The sequence below is a fragment of the Leuresthes tenuis genome, unplaced genomic scaffold (genome assembly GCF_036924035.1).
Source record: "Leuresthes tenuis unplaced genomic scaffold, fLeuTen1.0.hap1 SCAF_23, whole genome shotgun sequence".
Lineage (NCBI taxonomy): Eukaryota > Metazoa > Chordata > Actinopteri > Atheriniformes > Atherinopsidae > Leuresthes > Leuresthes tenuis.
The window spans coordinates 9,512,620-9,522,921 of NW_027325377.1; the positions used below are offsets into that span (position 1 = coordinate 9,512,620).

General features: G+C 39.9%; 1 pseudogene; it reads left to right on the forward strand.

Moving 5' to 3' along the window:
* The first annotated feature begins 3,496 nt into the window (after positions 1-3,496).
* Positions 3,497-9,674, forward strand: LOC140283154 (KRR1 small subunit processome component homolog; annotated as a pseudogene).
* The last annotated feature ends 628 nt before the right edge of the window (positions 9,675-10,302 follow it).

Genomic DNA, 10,302 nt, shown 5'->3' on the forward strand with positions numbered 1-10,302 from the left:
CAATTTGAGTTTGAGTTTGAAAATAAGTGAATATGTATTTGTCGTCCAGGTCAACAAAAGCCACATCCTGATCCAAAACACTCTGAGCATCAGTTGTCAGGTTGTCTGGAAGTGTGTCTACCCACGACATTATGTCCGCAACACTCAAGTCTTTGCAGATATGGAGTGGTGAGACGCATCTATTCCTGTGTTTCCATAACTGTAGTATGATGACAGATGTCAAATCCACGTACAGCACAGCAGAAGAGTTGAGTGTCTGTTCTGTTTCTTTGATTGTAGGCTCTCATCAATTTCTTTGGTGGAGTTCAACTCATCCCTACAGCTGGGTCTGACCATGACACTTTATAAGGATAAGTCTTATGCACACAGCTACACGGATACTATAGACCTTGGACTTGAGGACACCCTGTTCTTCCAGGTGGCCCTACAGACCAACAGCTCTTTTGCCTCAGAAGTGCTCCTGCAGGTGGACTCGTGCTGGGCCACTGAGAGCACCAACCCACAGGATCCCGTCCAGGCCGTTATTCTTGAGGAGAGGTATTTATTTATTTATTTTTCCCAATGTGACCATGTCAGATGCGTGGCTAGAAGCAAATGCATCCATCTCGCCATGCCACTGACTACAATTTGGATACTTTTAGAAATGTGTGAGAAAGAATTCCCTCTTGCATTTTGAACATCTCTAAAGGTTAAACAATGTGATCTAGACTGTTGTAACTAAAGGTGCAATTTAAAAGTAGCTTTAAGATGTATAATCGATTTTATTTGCGTTCAGTGATGAGGAGGATGACTATTATACTTGATCTTTTTCAGCTGTCCCGTTGACAACACGTTCCATTGGCTCTCTGTTAACGGTCTGGCACAGAGAAGCAGATCCAGATGTTCACCATGCCAAAGGGCTTACCCATCTACTTTCACTGCCGGGCCAACATATGTGTAAATGAGGAAGACTGCACAAAGGAAAATTAGGAAAAAGTCAGGTTGACATATGTGGTGGAAAAATAATGATTATCCAAGCACTGTTAAGGTGAAAAACGCTCAGGCAGGTTTTTTGAACAGCTCTTGTACAAGAGAGAGCAAAACTTCAACACAGAGCACCTGTGTAGCTCTGACTTACAGTTTCAGTGCATGTCGTATTATACCCGAACACAGGAGAAGAAAATAATTTACTTCTAATTTCTTCTTATCTCTTGATGAGCTGGACGGCCTTGTGGAGTGCACAAAACAAAATGAACAATCAAATACAGAACTGTTTGATTGGAAACATTTTCTCTCTAGTGCCTTAGAAAGAAGATTAGGTCTTATAAGTAATGCCTGGGAAATGGAGACCAAGTTTCACAAGTAACAAAATAAATATTGTACTGTAACAACTGGTTCATCTAATGCCTGGGAAAAAATATCAAGTCTTACAAGTGATTTAAGCATGATGAGACAGAAGTATAAGGCTAAATAAAAAGTTCCATTACAACATACATGCTGTAACCGACCGGTTAACATAAAAAGGTAATTTGTTACTAGCATGTGATCAGTTTGACTCCATTAACATGCAGTCTTTGTGTAGATAAACATAGATGGATAAGGACAATCGGGTTTTTTGTTTGTTTTTGTGTAAATGCAGATTACATTTTGAGGTGGTCCGTTTGGAATCTGATGTCCACAGGTCTAAATGCAAAAGGTCACCTACTCATCTTCAACATACTCAGCAACGCCAACTAAAGGCACATGTATCAGAAAAATAAGCTCAGCAATGACATAAGTAAAACCCACAGAAAAGTCAATTGATTTGTTCCGATCAAGTGAGACATTTTATAATTCGACTTGTAAAGTTGACATAATTTGTTTTCAGACTAAGATATCACACTTTCTAGATGCTTTTTCATACTAATAACCAAATATTCCACACTTCTTACTGTGGTTATAGTGACTTTTAAATTACATACATGAATTTTTTCTTTTTCTTTTCTTTAACTGACGAGGAGTACCCTGGTTATGACAAACCACCTACTTTCCAAGCTGTTCACCGCTGCTTTTAAAAATCCCCCAATTTTTTTTTTCTTCCAACATGAGAATAAATGGTTTTACCCTTATTTTGAACCAGAACTGCACCAGCAAGCAGCGGCCCAAAAGGTCACTGAGCCAGACGGACGGAAAAGGGAACCTAGGTGCTGTTGTGTCTGCTGGACCTTTGATAGTCAACATGAGGGTGAGGTCACTCCAGCCATCTTCCTGTGAGTTCATATCGACTGAGAATCTGCTCATATTCAGTTGATTCATATTAAAACTGACCTTCAGCAAATCGACCTGTTTTAGATCCATTTTAAGCGTTAACCAATTTAGCTGGAAAGTCTGTATTCTGTGCCTGAACTCGTATACGGGATTAATATGCTGTACAGTGCCGTGAGTACCGTAAAATAACTTGACTTTCTCTTTTCAGGGCCAGATCACATGACCGCAATCTCTATTGTGGTAGCGTCAATAAGCTTCTTGGGAATAACGGTGTTCTCGCTGAGTGCAGCCAAAGCAATCATGGCGTACTACGAGCAGCTACAGCTGCAATAAAGTGTTTGGAAGAGCACCTGCCAGTGTGTGAAGTTTGTGCCTTCAGTACAGACAGAAACGTAAAGGAGGAGAATATTATTTTTCTTTTTTTTTAAACTGTTTTTCACACAAAATTACCTGTAACTGGTTGACGCAACCTGAATTCACAATGTCAGTTTATTTCAAACCGAGCAATATCGTCAGAGCAAGCACTGTGGTTATGAGAGAGCTTTGTGACCTTTTTCACACCGCACTCACTTTGACATGGCTGCTATGCTTTCTCCTCCTTTCTTGTGGAGAAACTGAGAGGCCTGAAATTGAGGGAGCAGCCTCTTCCAAATAATGCAACACTGACAGTAGTTCAGCTCATTCAACCCGAAGCTCCTGGTGCAGATACGAGCAAAGCAATGACGACAGACCTGGCAGGATCAGGAGGATAACCTCACCAACCTTATTGAAAGTCTTCTGGTGGGAACCTCTGGACGGGATAGGAGCCGTCATTGGCAAGACGGTCAATTATGCAGTTCACACCACTTGAAAGAAGACCAGTTCACAATATCTGACTGTGAATAAACACATTTTACATACATTAAATATGAATTAATGGTAATGCTTTTCTGGATCGCTGAAAAACATTTGAATTGTTTGAGATATTCGAATGACAACCGTAAATATTTTCACATGTGACGTATGTACATAAATATTGTACAGTACCAGTTTTCTCATTTTTGGTTGCTGGCCCCCATTCCTCCCTCCTCAGGCCTTGTAAGCAGAGACAACACACGTGCTGTAGTGAAAACAGACAAGGACAGAGATATCTTCTCGACTATATTCGGTCTCTATATTAAGCTTTCTAAATGTAGGTAAAATCAGCAGGTGGCAGTACTGTGAATCCACAGATACCGGATGCATTGAAACTTCAAAGAAGAAGAAGACATTGCGTCACTTCCGCTGTTCAATCATGGCGTCCTCCACGAATGAAGACGGCATGAGTGAAGCACACCCAAGGAAAAATTCTAAAAAGACTAAAAATCAGGGTAAATTGTACATGAGTCGGAGACTATGAGCTGGTACCCATTTATCGGTTAATATTGAATGAGAGATTTTTTTTTCTTCTTAACTGTAATGTTGACATAACTTTCCTGAGCCATGCACAAATTAGCATACAATTAGCAAGCGAGCCTTCATGTTGTAAACAATCTTTCCCGCCCTTTCTTACAACTACGATTGATGTTCACACAAACGTTAAGCATGAGTATACATATACACATAAGCTGTGTAGTTTGACGTCGCTTTATTTGTTCTAAAATTGGAAAGTAATGAAGAACATCGGGTAAACGAGTGCAACTTCATAAAGAACCACTCGTAAACAATAGATAATCGTCCTCAAAAAAAGTAACCGTAATGCAAAACTGTTCTGTTTCCCTACTCTGCACACATTTTTAAGTGAATGTGTTATCTCTGTATGGACAACCATAAGCATAAACGTTTGAGTTGTCATTTTTTTCGTGATTGTAACGCACGTGTTTTGTAGTGGATGAATCTGAACTTCTGACTGTTCCTGATGGATGGATGGAGCCAAGGTTCACTAAAGATGACAACCCCCGCGGCCTGCTAGAGGAGAGCAGCTTTGCCACCCTGTTTCCCAAGTACAGAGAAGCTTATCTGAAGGAGTGCTAGCCTTTGGTGGAGAAGGCTTTAGGAGATGCAGTACGTACACAGAATTGGAATACATTTTCAACCTGAACATAAGTGTAAAATGTTGGCAGCACTGAAAAGTTGCTGATGGTTATGTCACCCCTGGTTCAGTGGAAGGTGCTCATTCCGCACTGACGTACTGCTTTTCTTCCCCTCACTCAAAATTGCTTTCTACCAGCAGATGTGCTTGGTGATGTTAGCCGCTGTCATCAGAATGACCCTGTTGTTTAAATTCAAAATAAGTTCTTATAATCATACATATAGTTTTAGAGTTTGCAGTTACTTGGTTAGATCGCACTAGCCTTCGGATATTGATAAGAAAAAGTGGTTATGGTAGCTTGGCTATTCTTAGCTAAGGGAAACTCTTGAATAACACTGCCTCAAAAATGTGTAAGGACAGGACCATTAAATTTCCGTTAACCACAGCCTGATTATTAGTAAAGAGTAGCAGTAATAATAACCAACAAATGCCAAAGTGCACCTGCCAGTGAGAAAGTGGTTTGCATGGATGGAATGAAAGTGGTATGCCAACACTGTAGTGGTTGAGCCTTGTCTACACTGGATATAACAGACCTGGGGCCAGATGCATAAATGTGTAAACACTTAGAGGCCACATGATCTAACAAAAAAGCAGACAATTTCAGAGTTTTTTTGTCAAGATTTCGCTTCTTATTATTCATTTTCATAGTCCGTTCTTATTTAATTTTAGGGGCGACAGGGGACTGCAGCCTTATGCCAAGGTTGTGTATAATGACTGCGAAAGACCATCTTAACCAGGTTTTACGAAGACAACATGGATTCAGAGATCGTATTGATTTATGACACGAACAAGCGGCTTATACCCTGCTGTAGGATATTAAAGGTTGTTTAAGAAAGCTGCAAATGTACCATAACTGATCTGTGCCTCTGGCCTGGCCCCTGGGATAAAGATGTATGCTGAATCTGATGTGATGTGACCTTCTGATCATCAGCCATGACAGTGAAATGACTCGTTAACTGGATATTTTATACATGCAGGAAGAATAGAGGTTGAGATATAATCGTAAGTAATTCCCTTTCAGTGTGGATGTGAACTGCTTTTAGCTTTATTTATCATTGTTTTTGGATGATTTTGTTTCTTAAGCATTTGACATCTATACTGACTTCTGTCATGCTGTTTTTTGCATTTTTGTCTCAAATCGTTCATTGCGTTGATCGTGTTTCTCTCAGCACGTCAAAGCTTCTTTGGACCTGATAGAAGGCAGCGTTACAGTCTGCACCACTAAGAAAACGTTTGACCCCTACGCCATTGTGAGAGCAAGAGACCTCATTAAGCTCCTGGCGAGGAGCGTCCCATTTGAGCAGGTAAAGGTCACTGGTCATTCTCAGGAACTGATTTTCATTCATTTATTTATTTTTTCCTTCTCCAAGCATTAGAAATTATGCTGATTTGTCTATTTACGGTGTTCATTCAAGGCTGTACAGATATTAGAGGACGATGTGGCCTGTGACATCATCAAAATTGGGACCCTGGTGAGGAACAGAGAGCGCTTTGTGAAGCGAAGGCAGCGGTTGATCGGCCCCAAGGGCTCCACCTTAAAGGTAAGTCCCGCAGCAGAGACGAGCACATTTCACACCAGCACAGGGGACAATCATTTTCTACTCTGTTGCTGATGCAGGCTGCACGTCTTTGGGATTAGAGTGCGGATTAGCTTTCTGTAAAGTAATTGCACAGTCTTTATAGAGTCAGTTATAGACTGTTTATTTCCTCTGTTTTTTCCCTGTTGGTCACATGCAGCAGTTTTAATCATCCTAATGATTACCAATAAACACAAAGTAAAGAAATTTGCATGTTGGGTAATTTGCATGCTGTTTGGAGTTTGATAGGCTCGATCCAGACCGTTCGTAATAACCTTTGAGCATGTTGTTATGGTATGAGAGAGCAAACAACAAATGGACTTGGAGCCCAGACCACATGCCAAACTGAGAGGAAAAACTCTCAATTGCAAATTTTGCTCTGAAATGCTTAAATTTCCCTAGTTTGCAGTTGGACCATGGGCATCTGGTGGGTCACCAATCTTTCTTTTAGACACAGTCTCGTGGCGAGTCTTGTGTTGATCTGGCCCAGGTTGTTAAAACATGGTTCTCAGAACATGGTGACGACACTATTGAGAACACTTGTTGTAAGTTTTCAGCAGCTAACATTAAGAACTGTTGCTTCTATGGGCCATTTTGTGCCCCCTGCATCTGAAAATGTGTCATTCAGTGAGCCGTTCACATCTGAGGGGGAAATGTGCAAAATTCTACAAGGCTATGCAACCTCTTCCCCATATATATATATATATATATATATATATATATATTATTGCTCTACCTGTATTAATATCCCAACAAAGGAATCAGACTTCTAATTGGTGTTTAGGTTATTACCAGTTGGAATTTGGAAATTCCAGTTTCAGAGCAAAATGCTTGGGCTGTGTTTTTAGTAGTGACTTCAGACACCCAAATAACGTGCTCTTAAGCACAGAAAATTGATGATTCCACAGGATATTCCCTTTAATGTTTATTTCTCCCTCATCACCTTTCTCCAGGCGTTAGAGTTGCTGACCAACTGCCATGTGATGGTGCAGGGCAACACGGTGTCTGCACTGGGGCCCAACAATGGCCTGAAAGAGGTAAGATTCTCACAGATCCTCCTTCTGTTCACAGACGTCCAGTGTCAAAACTTATCCACAGTGCTTGTTCAGGGGAAAGAAACCGTTTAATCGCAGTTAAAAATGAATTGTTAGATGTATGAGGCTGAATTGCACCCATGAAAATGTGTCTACATTTGTTAGATTCATATGTGTGCTTATTATACACGCCATCTTTTAGTGTGAAAAACCCTTTGAAAATGTTTTAAATGCCTTTGTTGAGATGCAGCAAAATTTCCCTGAGGTTAATCATGCTTTGATAAAGGTGGATAGTGGAGAGGTGAAACTATTGAGCTCTATAGGGAAATCTGGGTGGTTCCAGCAACAAATGATAGGATATTGCAAAGAATGCTATAACAAACATGGGAGCCAGTGGCTTCTTTAAATGATGTGAAATAAAGACTATTTCTTCTTGCTATTCAACTCGGTATAATACAATGTTAAGAATTCTTATTTTCACTGAGTTGGTTTCTAAATACATTCAAGCTACTAAGCTCAACAAGTGCTGCTAGCTTTGCCAGTTAGCTTCTGTTAGCTAGAGTAGCATTGTCAAACTAATTTCTTAATCTATTTGGCTGTAAATAAAAAGAGATTTGAATGTCTTTTGCTTATTTTACTTAACCTAACTGCTCTTGCCGCCTGCCTTAATTGACTAACTAGCTGGTCTAAGCTGGTCTTATTGTAGTTTGACCATATTTATGGTCAAGAAGTGCCAACATCAAATGTTATTGGCAATGTTGCTCCATGATGCATATAAGTGGAGATGGAAGCTTCTTTTATGAATAACTGTCTTTTAGAAGTGTGCAAAGCATTTTGCAACATTTTTATTCAGTTGTTTATCCATCACCTTTGTCTACACGTAAAAATATGTGTGATAAGATTGAAGACTTATTATTCAGATAAGACTTGTTAGCTTTAATTTTTGCTTGAGCTAAGATCGCTAAAATTAAAACATGTACAAATTTTGAGTTTGAGTCGAGGTTGTTATATTTTCTTGAAATTTCTTTTGTTACTTTATATATTTAACACGATTCAAATGATTATTTCATAATGAACTTTTATACATTTAACACCTGGGGTCATTGGTGGAGGTTGTTGCTAATAAATGTTTTTTTTTTGTTGTTTTTTTTAAAAAAAAAAAAAACTTTATGTTTATCAAGCCTGACTTAAAGTGAATAATCATATCAGAGCAGCATTTCATACCAAGTAAATTAAAATCATGTGTTGTCACTCTGTTGTGCAGGTACGTAAAGTGGTGTTGGACACCATGAAGAACATTCACCCCATCTACAACATCAAGGTAGGTTCACATATAACTGTTGCGGTTGAGAGGCTTTGTATTGGTCCACAGCTCTAAACCATGTTGAATAGATTTCAGTGACTGCATAAATGCCCAATGAAGATTTTCTCCATCCTTGTTCTTGATCTCCTGACTGAAACAAATTCCTCTGGGTTTGTATGCCATGGCTGGCTCAACCTGGAGCTGAGGGCACGATTCGAGGACCAGATGTAGAAATAAATCGGTTTAAACTAAGGGTTTCACGGCTTGTTTTTGACACATTTTTTGCTGATTGAATTGCAGTTGTGCATTGTGACGCAGTGATCATGTACAGCAAGGTTACTGCGATTCGGTACTGATCGTGATCACCAAAGTCTTTTGGTGCAAGCAGGACAGTCCCCAAAGTAGAACATTTTTGTTCCCGTTGTTAACCCCAACTCCCCTCTCCCGATCTTTCTCATGGTTGCACCGGTTAGACTCTGATGATCAAACGGGAGCTTTCCAAAGACCCGGAAATGCGAGCGCAGAGCTGGGAATGCTTCCTGCCCAACTTCCGCCACAAGAACCTGTCCAAGCGCAAGGAGCCCAAGAAGAAGAGCATGAAGGAGTACACACCGTTCCCACCTCCGCAGCCAGAGAGCAAGGTCAGGGGGAGCTCGCTTGAAACCAGATATCTACCTAACTGCTTTAATGTTGTCACTCATGCTGAGTCTTTTTGTCTCTATTTTGTCCTCAACATTTTTCAAGACTAATCTGCTGAGATTACTGAGTTAAATCTAATGCAGAGCTTTAAATATGTTTTTTTTTTTGTTTGTTTTTTATTAACAGGTTGACCAGGAGCTGGTAACTGGAGAATTCTTCCTACGTGAAAGTGTGAAAAAGAGGAAGAAGATGGAGGAAATTTATTTATTTATTTTTTTTGATCTCCTATGTCTCTTTGTTTTAAAAGTTTGTTTCTAGCAGCTGGTTCAGGATGATGCAGCTCAAAGTGGCATCATAAATTTAAAAAAAAGAAACCGCAATGTGACCGTAGAAGTACTGACCAAGAAGCAAGAAGAGCGAAACAAAGCTTTCATTCCTCCTAAAGAGAAGCCTTTAATGAAGAAAACTGCTAAAGGTAATGTAAAAACAAACAAAAAAACCCTCTGATCTGAGAGTGAAGCACATTGTATCTGGAACTGTGTACAGTTGTAGCATAACTAATCTCTGTCCCACCCCTGTTGACTGTTTTTTTCACAGCCCCTACAGAAGGCAAGCTGGACATCGACGCCATCAAGGACAAAGTGAAAAAAGCCAAAACAAAGAAACTGGGGGGCCCCGCTAGTGATCTCAGCTCCGCCCACCACCACCACCACCACCACCACCAACAAAAAGAAGAAGAACAAAAACAAAGGCTAACCACACGCCAAAGCTACTGTTACCATATATCATGGTATAAATTTAGACAGAGTTACAGACACTGTAAGCACAGAGAAGCACAGGCATGTCAGACATGCAGTGTGTGTGGATTAAGATGAATGATTCCATCACAATCTCTGAAATATGTTTTAATCTACTCCTTCTGTTTTTGAGAATTTCCTGTCTGTTATATTCTTTTATACGTGCCGGCACTTGCCAGGTTCAGTATTTATAGTATACCAAGAGTGTAAAAGAAAATGTACAGTAAATATTTCCTTTCCTCTGTTATCTTCCTTTGTACCTGGTCCTTTTGCGTGGACAGTATTTACTCCTCGGATTGTTTTCTATGTTCAGGAGGGAGGCTCGTTTACTTTGAAATGTGAAACCAAAGTTTTTCTATGCCCCTGATACTTCCTTTCAGAAGTTCTATAAGCAGTCCTCCATTCATGGGTTGACAGACCTGTTCATGTAACTGCAGTCGGGTGAAGGACATAATTGAAAATATGTTTACCAGGTTTTGAATTTAGGCAGATGCAGCTTAAGTTGCACAACTCACTGTCATTGTTTAAATATACAAAAACTAAACCAATATGTAGAATCACCGTATATGTACAGTAATCTCTTATCATGGAGGAATTTTGGCCTCGTTTCACAGAAACTGAAATGATGTAGTTACTCCTTGGCATTGCATCAACACGCAGCAGATTTCGCCAGAGC